The sequence below is a fragment of the Protopterus annectens genome, chromosome 5.part0, assembly GCF_019279795.1.
Source record: "Protopterus annectens isolate FY-2018-M chromosome 5.part0, PAN1.0, whole genome shotgun sequence".
Taxonomy (NCBI): Eukaryota; Metazoa; Chordata; order Ceratodontiformes; family Protopteridae; genus Protopterus; species Protopterus annectens.
In genome coordinates this window covers 1560073318-1560087262 of record NC_056735.1, presented here as the reverse complement: position 1 = coordinate 1560087262, position 13945 = coordinate 1560073318, and the positions used below count along the sequence as shown (strand labels likewise).

Genomic DNA, 13945 nt, shown 5'->3' with positions numbered 1-13945 from the left:
TGTAAGTAGAAATGTAACTAATTTTTATATTTAACTGGAACTTAATATGAGGTAATGTAAACAAATGGAGCTTTTCTCCCCAGGCTTCCTCTGAAAATGCTATTAACCATTTGGACTTTCCAATACCATTAAAATAGAGTAAGGTCTTACTATACCTAGTCAACTCAAATCCTATATCCCAGCTCAAAAGAATCATTTCCTTGGTTACCAACATTTGTTCCTCTAACGCTTCTGTCAAAGTTCTCCTTAGGGGAATTTTTAAAATCTGCCAAATCATTACATTCTCAGTTATCTTCCTCTCCTCACAGTATGTCCAACATTTTCTATCTACTTGAGGAAAAATTCAATGAAGTCTACTTGAGACATAACAGCACGTCACTGCAAAAGTTCAAATCCTTCTTGACTTTAATGTACACTTGGGAGCACTACAGATTTCCTCCCATTGCTCCTTTGTAAACTGCTTTTTTTATTTTCTTTGTCCAACCTTTTCTAACCTGCTTAATTTGATTCTTACAGTTATAATGCATTATTTTACACATGCTACTAATTATCTTTTTTAAGACAGCATTTTCTGTTCTAGACTCACCCTAAAAGTATTTTGTAGATGTTGCTTGTAAATCTGCTTCACAGTTCCACTCAAAAAGCGCTATTACATAAAGTAAAGGCGAACTAACCATACTCTTCCTTGCTAGTCTACTAAGAAGTGTAGTACAGCCATTGTAAGAGAGGCTAAGATTTAATTTTCTGTCATTAATTTAAATTCAAGAAACAACAATGTAAAATCTGGGTGTTGGAAGAAAAGTAAATCCTTTTTTTAATTAGCTTAAAATGCAGTGAAGTTGTAGTTAGTGCACTATAATTAAATACGTAAAAGTCTTCATAATGTAGAATGGATACCAAGTCATTCTGTTGTGAAATTTCTATTTCCTGGTCCCTCTTCCATGACCTCTCTCTTCCTCCTGTTGGTTCTCTGCTCATGATGTTGTACTGTGCATTGGTGTGGGTTTATATATATATATATATATATATATATATATATATATATAGGTTCCCTATTATATGATTGAAGACGCAGCATGGCTGAAGACGCAGCATGGCATATAAGCAAATTCTTTCCCTGGGAAAGAAACTGCTTGGCCGCCTTCATTATTTTGCCGTTTTCGTCACTGTAATGTGACCTCAGAGTTGGTATATTTAAGTAGGGTGGGTGTGGGTGGCACAGCCCCCCCACTTTATGTAATGTTTTAAAGTTTTTTTTTTTTTCTTTTTTGGAACAGCGATTTAATATAGACCCTATATCTATCTGTCTACATATATATCTACATATCGGAACACTTTATAATATCGAATTTCAGAATACCGAGATTATAAAGCCGAAAGCTCAAAACCCCAGAAGCACGAATTTTAAAATCCCGAAGTTCGGAGATGTTGAAGTAACGCTTCTGGTGTTGCGGTGTGTGAATGGATAGGTGGAAGTTCAGGCAAGTATTTATGTTTAAGGGTTTTTGTTAGGGCCTTTAGTGTGTGTTATTGTGTGTTGTGACTGTGATGTGTGTACGAGGGGAATGTAGGTGTGTGATGGTGTTTTTGTGTGTTTGTCTGTGTAGTGCGACCTTGGAGTTAGTATATTTATGTAGGGGGGTGGGAGGCGTAGGTTTGTGTCGGGGGGAAGGTTTGTGTATGTGTGTGGTGTATGGTTAGTGTAGGATTCACGATTTTAAAGTTTGTACTTCTGGGGTTTCGGAATTTTAAGGTTTCGGCTTTATGATCTCGAAATTCTGAAATTCAATATTTCAGGATTTTGGGATTAATAAAGTGAACTCATATGTATATATCTGGTTCTCCTCTTGATATTGTTTATCTGCTATTCTTTCTGATCATCATAATGGGAGAACTCTAAAAAAAAATTATCAAAATTAGGTTACCCCCCCATCTTGTTCGACATTCACTTTATGCTATTCACACAGCTCTTTGTAACAGGAGGAACTGTATATACATTACCCTCCTCAAAGTCCTTCTTATCCCTTTCCATTTTTTTATTTTTTGTTGTTCAACAGCAATGGCTTGTTTGTCAATTTTTGTAAAAATACTGTTATATTTATCTTTCATGGAGGAGAAAATTTAGGCCACTGATAACAGAGCTGTCAAGACAAAATAAGAAAATCAACTAATCTTAAAACTTTGTTTTTTTTTATTATCCTGTTGCACTTTATCTTGTCAACATGCTGTTATATATTTCTTTCTGGTTAACGTCCTGAGTTGTGGAACAAAACATTTGCTGCCCAACTAAGAACTCTATCAGAGATAGCCTTCCACTTAACAGTTCTCCATCCCTTTCTCTTTGCATACACTTTGTTAGATTTCTTAAAAGGGACAACATTCTCTAACCTGCAGTCAAGACACCTGCTTAGCCTCATCATACCATATTACACTTTTTCTTATTTTGTAATACATTTACTCTTTTCAGTCCCTTGAGGTACCTTTTCTTGCTCTCTTTCCATATTTCCACAGTTTCAGCCTCCTCTAGTGCATTCTTAAAAATCGACCTTCACCTTCTCCCAGGCCATTAAGCATTCTGACTTAATTTGTATTTTATCCATGAAATCCCTTAACTTTTTCATCACCCAATTTTTAAAGACTTAATTTCATCAGTTAAGTGGGAAAGCACCAATGCTTTCTTTTGCTTTACCTTCCTGGATTCCCATGTTATTTAATAAAGGTGCATGGATTGGCACATTTATTGGGTGAGTTGTACACTCCTCTATATATATATATATATATATATATATATATATATATATATATATATATATATATATATATATATATATATATACGTTCTTGTGATGCATAGTAACTAACCGACCTACTGTTACTTCTATATCTCGAGGAATAAAAAATACATTCCCTATAAAATTACATGCATTTGCTATGTCTTCCATGTCAAAAATTGTTGTACTTAAATTTGGAGATCCTAAGAGAAAATTAACAAGACAAGGAGAGGTTGGGAGGGTGGCTTAATGGCTAAGATGGTTGCCTTACAAACACAAGGTTCAGGGTTCGAGTCTCACAAGGAATAATTGGCTAGACTTAAAATGGCTCGCAAGGGCAGTTAGCTTAGTACTAAACTATGAACATATGAACTATAAGAGAGAACTGTAAATGGGAAGCAAATTACAGCTGGTCAACAAAAAGCATTTCAAGTTTCAGCTTCAGTACAGAAGATAGCTTCCAGTAATTTAAGAAGAAAACTAAATCGCATGCATTTAGAGGTATTTAAAATAACAAACACTGACAAAATATATCAAGTCAAAAAGAAAAGGCTGGCTGAGCATAACAGCTGTTTAAAAATAGTAGAGTTAGAAGACAGACCAAGTACAGAAAACCTGAGATTTTCTGTTGTATCTAAGCAACTGTAAGAAAGGCATTGTATTAATTTTATTAAAGTACAAATAAGGATCTGAACTGGTTTTCCACAGCATGCTTTATTAACTTAGAGGGCACACTGTATGCATGCTCCACATCTGGCCACGAGAAAGCAGCCAAGATCTATGCAATAGTAAAGAAGCAATAATACCAGCAGAAAGAGTTACTCCTGACTAAACTGAGGCAGGTGGAAGTATTTCTGGAAAATGATTATTCAGACAGAAGAGAAGCATGTTTATCCCATCAATCTTCAGAATATTTTTGTTCCTGGAAGACGAAAGACATTTTATGATTCAGAACAGGCTAAGGAGGAAATAAAAAAGTGTATCCAACAAAGAGTGAGCCATCAAGCAGAAGAGGACATTGTTTCTTTTTCTTCTGACAATAATAAAGTCCAAACAAAGACTTTGCCAATTAAACATTTTCCTTTGATCTAGTGGAAAATGCTTGAGAGACAGAAAAACTTAGAAGCTGACAATAATCACCAGGCATATCTTGGACTGAACCAGAAACTGGTGTTTGGAGATGGAGATCAGAAGAAACACCAGCAACATTGAAAATAGTGAATAAATGGGTGAATACAAAATATCAGTCCCATGGTATATAGGAGTAGACATGTGAAATGTCTTTGAAGAAACAGAAAAAGTGGTAGTGAAAGACTGACATTTTGTTAACTCTGGTAGGTGGAACAGTAAAGCAAACACCCTACTTTTGTCATTAATGCTAATAAAAACACTGAAGAGAATAAAGAAGTAACTGCAAGTAAAACAGTTTTTGTTCTTATTAATATCTGTATAAACATCTCAAGATGTAAATGCGACAATTGGAGTTACAGCCAACCATGCCAGGGAGAAGTAGGGCATTGGATGTATGACTTGTGCCAGCACAGTTAGATGGAATTTTGTAAAGAATTATATGTCATTTGTTTATCAAGCTGATTTCTGCAGATGCTTGTGCTGAAAATGTATTTGTGATCTCTACTTCTGTTGTTTGTGTTACAATGTGTCACCCTACTGAAATGTACATGTATTACTTTATCTGAATTAAATGTATATGTTTTAACAGAGGACACCGGCACATCAATGGTTAACCAGCTGTGTTATTTTAAGAAAAATAAGGGAAATGTAAATGAGCTGTTAAATCATTTAACGTCACCCCACAGTGCAGAGTACGCCTGGAGACGGTAGGTCTGGATCTGTTAGCTTTTTTAAAGAAGGGGGAAAGTGTAAATGTTTTTGGCTCCTAGGCATTGCCATAAAAGCTCTAAATGTGTATTGCAGCAGTCTGCTAAAGTCCTGTCTCAAACTTCAAAAGGAGATATTGTGGGAACCTAGAGGCAGGTGACCAGATGAGGTCATTCTACAAGCCATCTTGGCTATTATATTTTACAGGGAGTAATCTCAGAGGCTAGAGTATTCTGTTTGGAAGCCTGACTAGAAAGACTGCTCACATATTTCATCTTGACTTGCCCAAGTAAGTTATTAGGGAAAAGTATAATTCTCTTAGATTCAGTTAGAAATATCGTGAAGCTTAGTTTATACATTGTATTTCTTTACTTGTATGAGTCTGTCCTTCAATGTTCTTTTCAATATTTCCTGTGATCTGAACTCTGTAGTTTACTGTGAATTTATATTCAGTATGTTCATGTTCTTTTATTGTTTATTATTAAATTTATTTAAAACTTTTATTGTGGCTGGGTCTTAGAGAGTATCTAACCTTTGAGAGTACTTATATGTATTTGGTAACACTGTGTTGGCCACTCCAGAAGGCCTAGCTGTCTTGGTGAATTACTACTATTTGTATTAATATTACACAGTTTAATTGGACACACTTTGTCAAGGGCCTTAGAGTTGCTTATTGTGAAGTGTCTGGTGGCAGTGATAACTACATTATACTCTGGGCAGAAGGGGGCACAGCAGGTACATCTGTGCCAGTCTTTCCCAGCTGTGTGTGTGTGTCAGCAGAGACACAAAGCACTAGGTTCACAGAGAGGGTGTTGGAGGACTTGGCTTGGACACTCAACTAAGGACCTAACCCTACAGCTGTACCAGTGGGGAGTCGTATTGGGGATCTGGAGGGAGACAGATATGTAGACATCCAGACCTCAGGCTGAGTGTGTTCCCTGTGCGGTCTTAAGGGAAACTGTACTTGATGCAGAGAGGTCTGCATCTGGGAATACTGAGTGTATCCATTTGTATTCCAAGTGCATGTCCGTCTCCAGTATCAGTGGTGAGATTCAGTCTCCTTTATTACTGGCCCAACATGAGGATGACGCACACTGGTGCTCATCACATACTGGCAGCAGTGGCGGACGTCACAGTAAATTACATGTTACATTATAAAGCAATGTTGTACAGTTTGCAGTCGGGGGTATTTTAAAGGTGAGGTGGGGAATCTTATCAGTGACCAAAGTTTTAAGATATATACATAGACTTTACACTGTAACAAGATAAAAAAAAGTCTGGAGAGATACAAGTTAAAGTTTATATAATGTCATAATCTTGGGCTGCAGGAGTGGGAAGTGTAAAAGTGTATTGATTATATTTTATTCAGACAAATTAATAATTTCCCGTTTTACAGGAATGGATGTCTAGATTAATGTCTTTGGTTTAAGCTACTGACAAGGAGTTTTAAACAAATTGGCTTGGAAAATAAAACAGAATAATGAAAGGCATAGATAAGGGTAAGTTTCTTGCGTCTGCAAAATTATTAGCTACTTTTTCCATTAGCAAATGCTCTCATTGTGAAAGAAGAAATATGTAGGTGTAGGCTATTGACCATGAGAAGTCCAAACAGTGTGTTCTACATGAAATTTACAAAGTTCTTTCGTGTAGCTGCAATGTTATTAGATTTTTTTTCATCTCTCATTGCTGACTGCTTTTACTTAAAGAGGAACTGTCTGCAAGTGCAAACAATCTTGACAGCACCAAGCACACACTGTTGAGAGAAATGTAAGCTGTACAATGTAATTAACATTTAAAGGTACAGTGGTAATCATTTCAGTGAATAATACAGTTTCAAACTGTGGAAAATGAATAAGCTATACAAGTAGTTGCCTCCCCTGCAGGTTCATACTCAAATGCATTTAGTATAAGAGTGCACACCTTAAGTTTATTTAAAGGAAGCCAGTGTACTTTTTATTGGGGTAAGAGAAAGTGTTTACTGACAGCATGCAAGTTGTTTTTCATATCTGTGAGGGGAATAAATTAATGCAGTCTGCACCTTCTAGTTTCTCTGGTGCAACAGACAATCTGGTTTCTTTTGTGTGCTCTTCCTTCAGACTCTACTATTTTTAAACAGGTCTTCTTGAGAAGCATCATGCACAGCCAGCTTCTTTTATCACTTCAATCTCTGATTTTTGCAGTTTTGTCTGTTCATCTAAATAACTAGTTAAATCTTAGTCTACCTTGTCCAGGCTTTCTGTTACCTGACTTTTTATATTTATTCTGGGTTTTACTTATTTTAAACATCTTTGAGTACATTTCATTTTACTTTTGCTTCTGAATTACTAGAAGCTGTCTTCTGTACCAAAGCTGGAAGTTGAACTGCTTTTTGCTAAACAACTGTAAGATTCTTCCTAGTCATTTTTTTTTCTTCTCCTTTTCTGGTTGATATTTTTCTTATTTTCTCCAAATTTCTTCTTTGGTGACATCCAAGCAGGGCAGTGTAATTACTAGCCTGCAACGGATTTCCAACCCAATAGATAGTCTTTACTAATCTTCCATTCTCAGTTTCAATTTTCGCACTGGGAAAACACTAACCAGTCTGTTGATCAGTGTGCAGCCATTCTGAAAGTACAGATAAAGTTAGAATATTGGTGACATTCAGTGGAATGAACTTGAATTAGGCATTATGCTATATATCAAGGTGAGATCTCCTGCAATAAAGCTGATTGTCAATCTTGGAAATCTCTACAGTAGCAAACAGACCAGCCATGCTCTTTTGAATGATTGATGGACTTTGCAACCCAACCTGCCTTGCAACTGGTTGAGCTCTTTCAGCTTCTCAGTCTGAATAGGTTTCCTTTTTTTCTCCTGTCGGTTCAGCCTTTACGCTATCTATCTGTAATGCATTAATCAAGGGCTGAGCTCTTATTGTCACGGGTGGTGTTTGACACTTAATTGCAGTGAGCTTTACACAAATCTCAGGAATATGCTGTACAATGTGCAGGTTGAACTGTTGCCCCTGCAGACTTAAGCCATCTTGATGTTCTGGCACCCCATTAATTACAAGACTGTCATATCCTTGAAAAAGGTCTTTGTCACTCCCTGTCCTCAAGAAGCCATGTTTCAAGCCTAACAGTTTTGATAACTACTTACCCATTTCCAACCTTGTTTTTCTTAGTAAGAACATTAAGAAGCATCTTTACTCAAATACTGAGTCTTACCTCACAGCAAGTAGACTCATATAATCCCCTAGCCTTCTCTGTTTCACTCTCACTATTGCACAGAGACTGCTATCACTAGAGTTGCCCATGCTCTTTTGATGACTATGTTAATTAGTCACGACACTGCTGGTTCTCTCAACAGCATTTGACACACGAGATTATGGCATCTTGATCAAGCACATAAGATCTTACTATGTATCATTACCTTAAATTACCCTTGATTAGTTTATCTCCTACATTTCAGGCCACAGGCAGTTTTTCTTTGAGGCAGGAACACTTCTGCACCCTCCCCCACTACAGTGAAGAGTGCCAGAAAGCCCAGTCTTGGACCCTCTTTGTTTATGCTTCTCTTGGGAGACTTGGTTAGCAAGAGGCCTGGCATATCATTGTTATTGTGATAATACCCAATTTCTTTGCCTTTGTGCCACACAATGATGTGGTAAATGCATTTATCCTCAATGATGACCTGGAGGTCATCCAGCACCAACTCATACATAATCAGGTGAAGCTCTGTACAACAAGAACTGAGGCCATGGAATTTCACACTGCTCTGAGGGTCTCTTCCACTGCTTCCCTCCCTTACTGCATCTTTTATGATGCTGTTACGCTTGCATTTGTTTCTAAGATGTGAACTTGGATAATAATCTTCTGGTGCCAAGGGACAAGTGCCAGCTGTGGTAAAGTCTGTCTTCTTCCATCTGTAAAACAATTTCCACAATCAAGCAACTTATTCCTCAAGCTGACTTCCTGGTAGTAGTTCATGCTGTTGTCTCCTATCAGCTACATTACTGAAATGCTGTCTACTCAGGACTACATGAAACAGAGATTAACAGCCTACAGCTTGCACATAACTCTAAAACCAGGCTACTTACTGGTACCTCTTAGCACCAATTCATTACACCTGTGCTGCTTAGCTTAACCTGCTGCTGGCTTGTTTTGTGCCATCTATAAAATCACAGTGTTAGATTACTTATTCTCGCATGACTTGGGTTCATCTTATCTGAAGGAGCTTGTTTAGTTATAATGCCCTCTTCTGGCTCATTGTGCCTCACAGGAATTGATGGTGGCTCTACAGATGCACAGGGAAACAATTAGCTTTTGTTACCTCTCTTATCAGGCCCCTGCATCTGTGGGGCATACTTCCTTGATGACATATGGAGTATTCCTTACTAGCACACATCAACAGCTCTTTAAAGTGTTACCTTTTCAAACTGGCATTGAAGAGTGTGGAGTCACCTTACCCATCAGTTGTTCATACCTCACTGATTCACAGGGTTGTTCTAGGTGTGCCTGCCTTTCTTATGTGATATGTTAAGCAAGCAGCAATGTCTGACATGGTGGTCATTTCAGGAAAATAGCCTGCTTGTGAGGACCAAAGCCAGCCTCCCCCCAAGGAATGTCCATTTATCTCCCTGTGATGCCGACATTAGAGGGCATTATTGCATTTAGATAATAGGCTCTCAAATTGTTTAGTATTTGTTTTATTACTGTAATATACATATTTTTAATATTTTTGATGTAAAATACTTTCTCCGGTTAATGTTAAATTGATGTAGGATATGTAATTTCTGCAGAAGGAAGTAATCTACATCCAAAATAAATGTGAAAGTCATGCGCGCGTGTGTGTGTGTATATATGGTTCCCCTTCAGAAGGTCAAACGGCTGAAATCTCGAAACGCATATGGCCAAGACCATATGCTCGAAATTTCAGAAGCTCGACCTTCTGAATGGAGATCTGCATACAGCGCAGAATGGGAGATTTCCCTTTCTGAGCTGTAGTGCGATCTCAGAGTTAGAATAAATAAGTAGTGGGGGGGTATGGGGGGGTGCTTGTTTTTTTTTTTCTTTCCCTTTCAGAAGGTAAAGCTTCTGAAATTAGAGTATAAGGCTTCGGCCATATGCGATTCGAGATTTCAGCGTTTGACCTTCTGAAGGGGAACCATACACACACACACACACACACACACACACACACACACACACACACACACACACATCTGCATGCAGAGGCAGAAAGACACAGTCCAACATGCTTACACAGAAATTCAGTTGCAGACATTCACACACACAGAAATGCATCCTGACGTCACAGCCAGTTTATTGGCTGTATATACCTCAGATGATTAATTCTGATCGCATGAAAAAAGAAACACATAAATGATAGCAAAAGTAACATACTTTTGGACACTGATGTAAACGTGTACATTGCAAAGCTTTACAAATTCCCCCACAGTCATACACAATTGGACATGAGCGCCCAAACACAGATATAATTATTTTGTTGACTGTGAACATCAAATGCCTGTTTGTGATCAAACAAATGATTTTATTCATAGATAGGCACTATACTTTATTTCAGCTCACTGTCAGACTAAAAAAAGGCTGACTCGCAGTCTCTGTCAGAGCTACTCAACACTCTCAAGTTTAAGCTTCTTAAGAAAGATATTGCTCCCTCCTCTAACAAATTGTCAGTCTCAGACACCTTCCATTCTCTATGGTCACACTATATAGACCTCAGTTCTCTTTGACAATGTGAGAAAGCATTTCACAATCTGATGTCTACATCCTGGAACAGGTGTTTACCCAACAAACCTCTTGCTTTGGATAATCTTTCTCACTTCAAAAGAAACCTGAAAATATACCTGGCTAATGAATATTCTTGTACCCTTTGTTGAAATTCAGGGCAATTTCTTCTTTTGATCCTACAATTCTGATATTTCTTAACCCCTTTTACACTGACATTATGCCATTTTGTACAATGTGTGTCTCTTAAAACTACATAAATGTCTGTTATAAGTTACCCTACGTTTTCTATATTACCACCCTCACTTATTCATTTCTCCAATTTTTCAACCTCAACTTACTGTTTTGGTCTTCCTTGTCCCATATTCTACGTAATATAACATTCAAACTTTGCTTATACAGGGTATCTAAAGTAGCAACATTCTGTATTTTTCTCAAGTTGAATGTGTACAACGTTTACACTGTACATTTTATAATGATGCTCTTTTTCAACACTTGCAATATTAGCATTTTATGTCACTCTTTTGTCCCGTTTTGTCTTGTGGTCTGGGCAGTTGTTGAAAAGGGTTCTGTATCAGCCCCCTGGTTAACAAAAACAATTAAACAAATAAATGAAAACGGAAGGTCCTCAAAACTATTGCTGCAATTGCTTGTGTTAGTTCTATTATTTTTAATTTAGATATATTTTTATTTTATTCTTCACACCCGATATCCTCGGCTATTTTTAGAATCACATTTTGAAAGAAATGTCTATACAGTGAGAAGACAAACACCGTACTACTGTATCTGTTATTCTTTATTTGTATTTTTACAAATTCGTGCCAGTCAGTTAATTCTTTCAGAGTTGTTTCAATTCTATTATAACATGGCTAGACACTTGAAGAAAATGAACGAAAAAAACTACACACACTCAAAAGTCCGAAAAGAGAGCCAAGCCGTTATTCGCAATAACTGAAAGCCACAAAGTGCTATAAGTATTAACGTATAATTAGTTTATTTAAAACCAAGACACATTTTCATCTCTCTAAGGAGAGAAACTTCATCAGAAATGAGGAAAAAACAAGTCTGGAACCTTTTTAAAAGTTCCGCTTAAAAGCAATTAGTGGTTTGAGCCAATCAGCTAGTCCCGTTTGATTAAATAAGGCTCAATGATTAAAGCAGTATCGGTAGAAAAATACATTATTAGAAATATGCGTTAAAAAATGTGTATGTATGCAAGTAAAAGAAACAACTCTAACATTCAGACACATGTCCAAAATTCAAAATATAGTATGTACAAATATTTTATCAACATCAACAACGGTGATCCCAAAACAGTTACTGTAACTAATAATAAAATAATAGAAACTAGTTTATAACAATGTTTCTACGTTAACTTAAAATGAATGAGAAAACAGACAGTTGGCTGCTTGGTGTTATAATGTAGTAAACAAGACTAAAAAGTCAAAATTTTAAAGTTTAATGTCTCAAGCAGCTCTTTAATTTCAATAGGCAAGTGATGTTACAGTTATCACCAGGGTGACAGAACGCATTTAATAACAACTGCCATTCAAGTTCACGGCATTCCAATAAAATAGAAGTAGGTCCCCCTCTAATATCATACGCCAACTGGTCAATAGCTAAAAATTGGAAAGAATGGTCAGGTTTAGTATTGATATGCTTAGCTAAAGCATTGTCACTCTTGTTTTTAGAGACCGCATACATATGTTCGTAAATTCTATCATGAAATTTGCGGTCAGTTTTACCCACATAAAAAGCATTACAGTTTTAACACATAGCCAAGTAGATAATACCCTTAGAATTACAGTCAAGTTTGTGCATGATATAATATTTTTTGCTAGCTATTTCAAAGGATCTGCTGCTTTTTACATGTTTACACATTCTACAAGCTCCACAAGAAAAGGACGCACATGTTCTGTTGTTTAAGCTTTTTACATTCAAGGAGGCTTTTTAAGTTGGCACCTCTCCTATAAATAATAGTTGGATAGGGTCAGATTCTCTCCATCAATAAGTTGTCTTTATACAATAAGTACCAGTTCTTATATAGGGACAGTTTAATTTGATCACTGTCATTATTAAAGGTTGTAATAAAACAGGACTTGTAATGATGGTTGGTGGAACTCAGGTTCATCGCTGAACCATTACTGTTGAAGTGCAAAGTATTAGTCGGTCTGTTTGTAGGATATAAGCCATTATTCATTTCAGCTACAGTAATAGACGCCTCATTATAGATGGTCTTGTAAGTTAAAATGGGATTGAACAGACCTAACTTCCGTTGGTTTGCCACTTCTACTATTAGTTCTTGAACTAGATGGATAGGGTATCCCCCTGTTCACGAACATACCTTTAACAGTTGACATTCCACAAGGAAATCTGTTTCTGCAGAGCACATCTTAGCTGCTCTGACCAGTTGACCCTTAACAATGGAACATTTCTGTTTAAAAGGGTGTGCACTAGAATAATGCAAAAAAGAGTTGCAATAAGTTGATTTCTTGTAAATAGTGGAACACAACTTGTTGTTAACAGACACTTTGGATAGTTTGACGTCCAAATTGTCAATACTAAATGTGTCAAATTTATATGTGAATTGAAAAAAGGTAGTCGTAGAGTTAAAATATTTAATGAGTCTATCTGCTGCATAACTGTCACCTCTGAAGATGATAAAAATATCATCTAAAAATCTTGTGTAGTACACAAGGGAGTTTGATATTTCCGGTTTATCGAAAAATGGCTAGACACTTGAAAAGACTGATGCACCCTCATTCCAAAAACTTCACTAGAGAGTGAAACACACTGTCCAGTTTATATATCTTTTCAGCCAATGTTATTTTTAATGTCCTTGTGACTTGTTTTTCTGGTTTCTGTCTGTGTCATGAAAAAGTCCATGGCTATGTCCTTTTTTGTTCCTTGCTGTAGCTGAAGACTTCACAAAAAGTTTTTCCATGTCATCTTTGCATCACTTGAACTGTTGTATTTTATTTCATTTATTTCTGCATCTGAAAGCCAAGAAAGTCACCTTCCTTTTTTTTTATAACATGATGCCTTTACAGTAGGCCCACAGCTGTATGTTATTAATATCTAAGCTGAACATGTACAAGAAATAACTATTATTATATTACTTTGAAAACTGCTGTTTGGCCTTGCACATTTCCATCACTGTGCACACAGTATAATTTTGTGGAAAGAATTTTAATTTATACAATCTCTATCAATTCCCCCTGTTTAAATCAGAACCAAGAAAATTGTAAGACAATTTAAAACACAATATGATTTTCAGTACTTTGAATCCCTTGGTCTGTTGCAACATATTGCATTCAATGCTATTTTTTCAAAGAATGTTACATTACCAACGGCTGTTACTTGATTAATATTTTATTATTACTGGAACTGCATACTCTATGTAACAGAATTTTTCCTTTTTCATTTCTTTCTTAAAAGAAGCATGTGTTAACTCCCATGCTGTTTTTATTTTATACTCAAGCTTTTTCACATGACCAGAGTTGGTGTTTTTAAACATAAAACCTGTATGTAACCTCTACAGAGAGTGCATGTAATATCATTTTTCCTCTAAGGAATGTGGCTAAAAACCTAACAATTTGACTTGTTACG

At 36.5% G+C, this 13945-nt stretch overlaps 1 protein-coding gene across 4 annotated transcripts in view; it reads right to left on the bottom strand.

Annotated features, from left to right (window-relative positions):
* LOC122801775 (amyloid beta precursor protein) overlaps positions 1-13945 on the bottom strand; it is a 3200820-nt gene that overhangs the window by 2480329 nt on the left and 706546 nt on the right. The window lies entirely within an intron of this gene.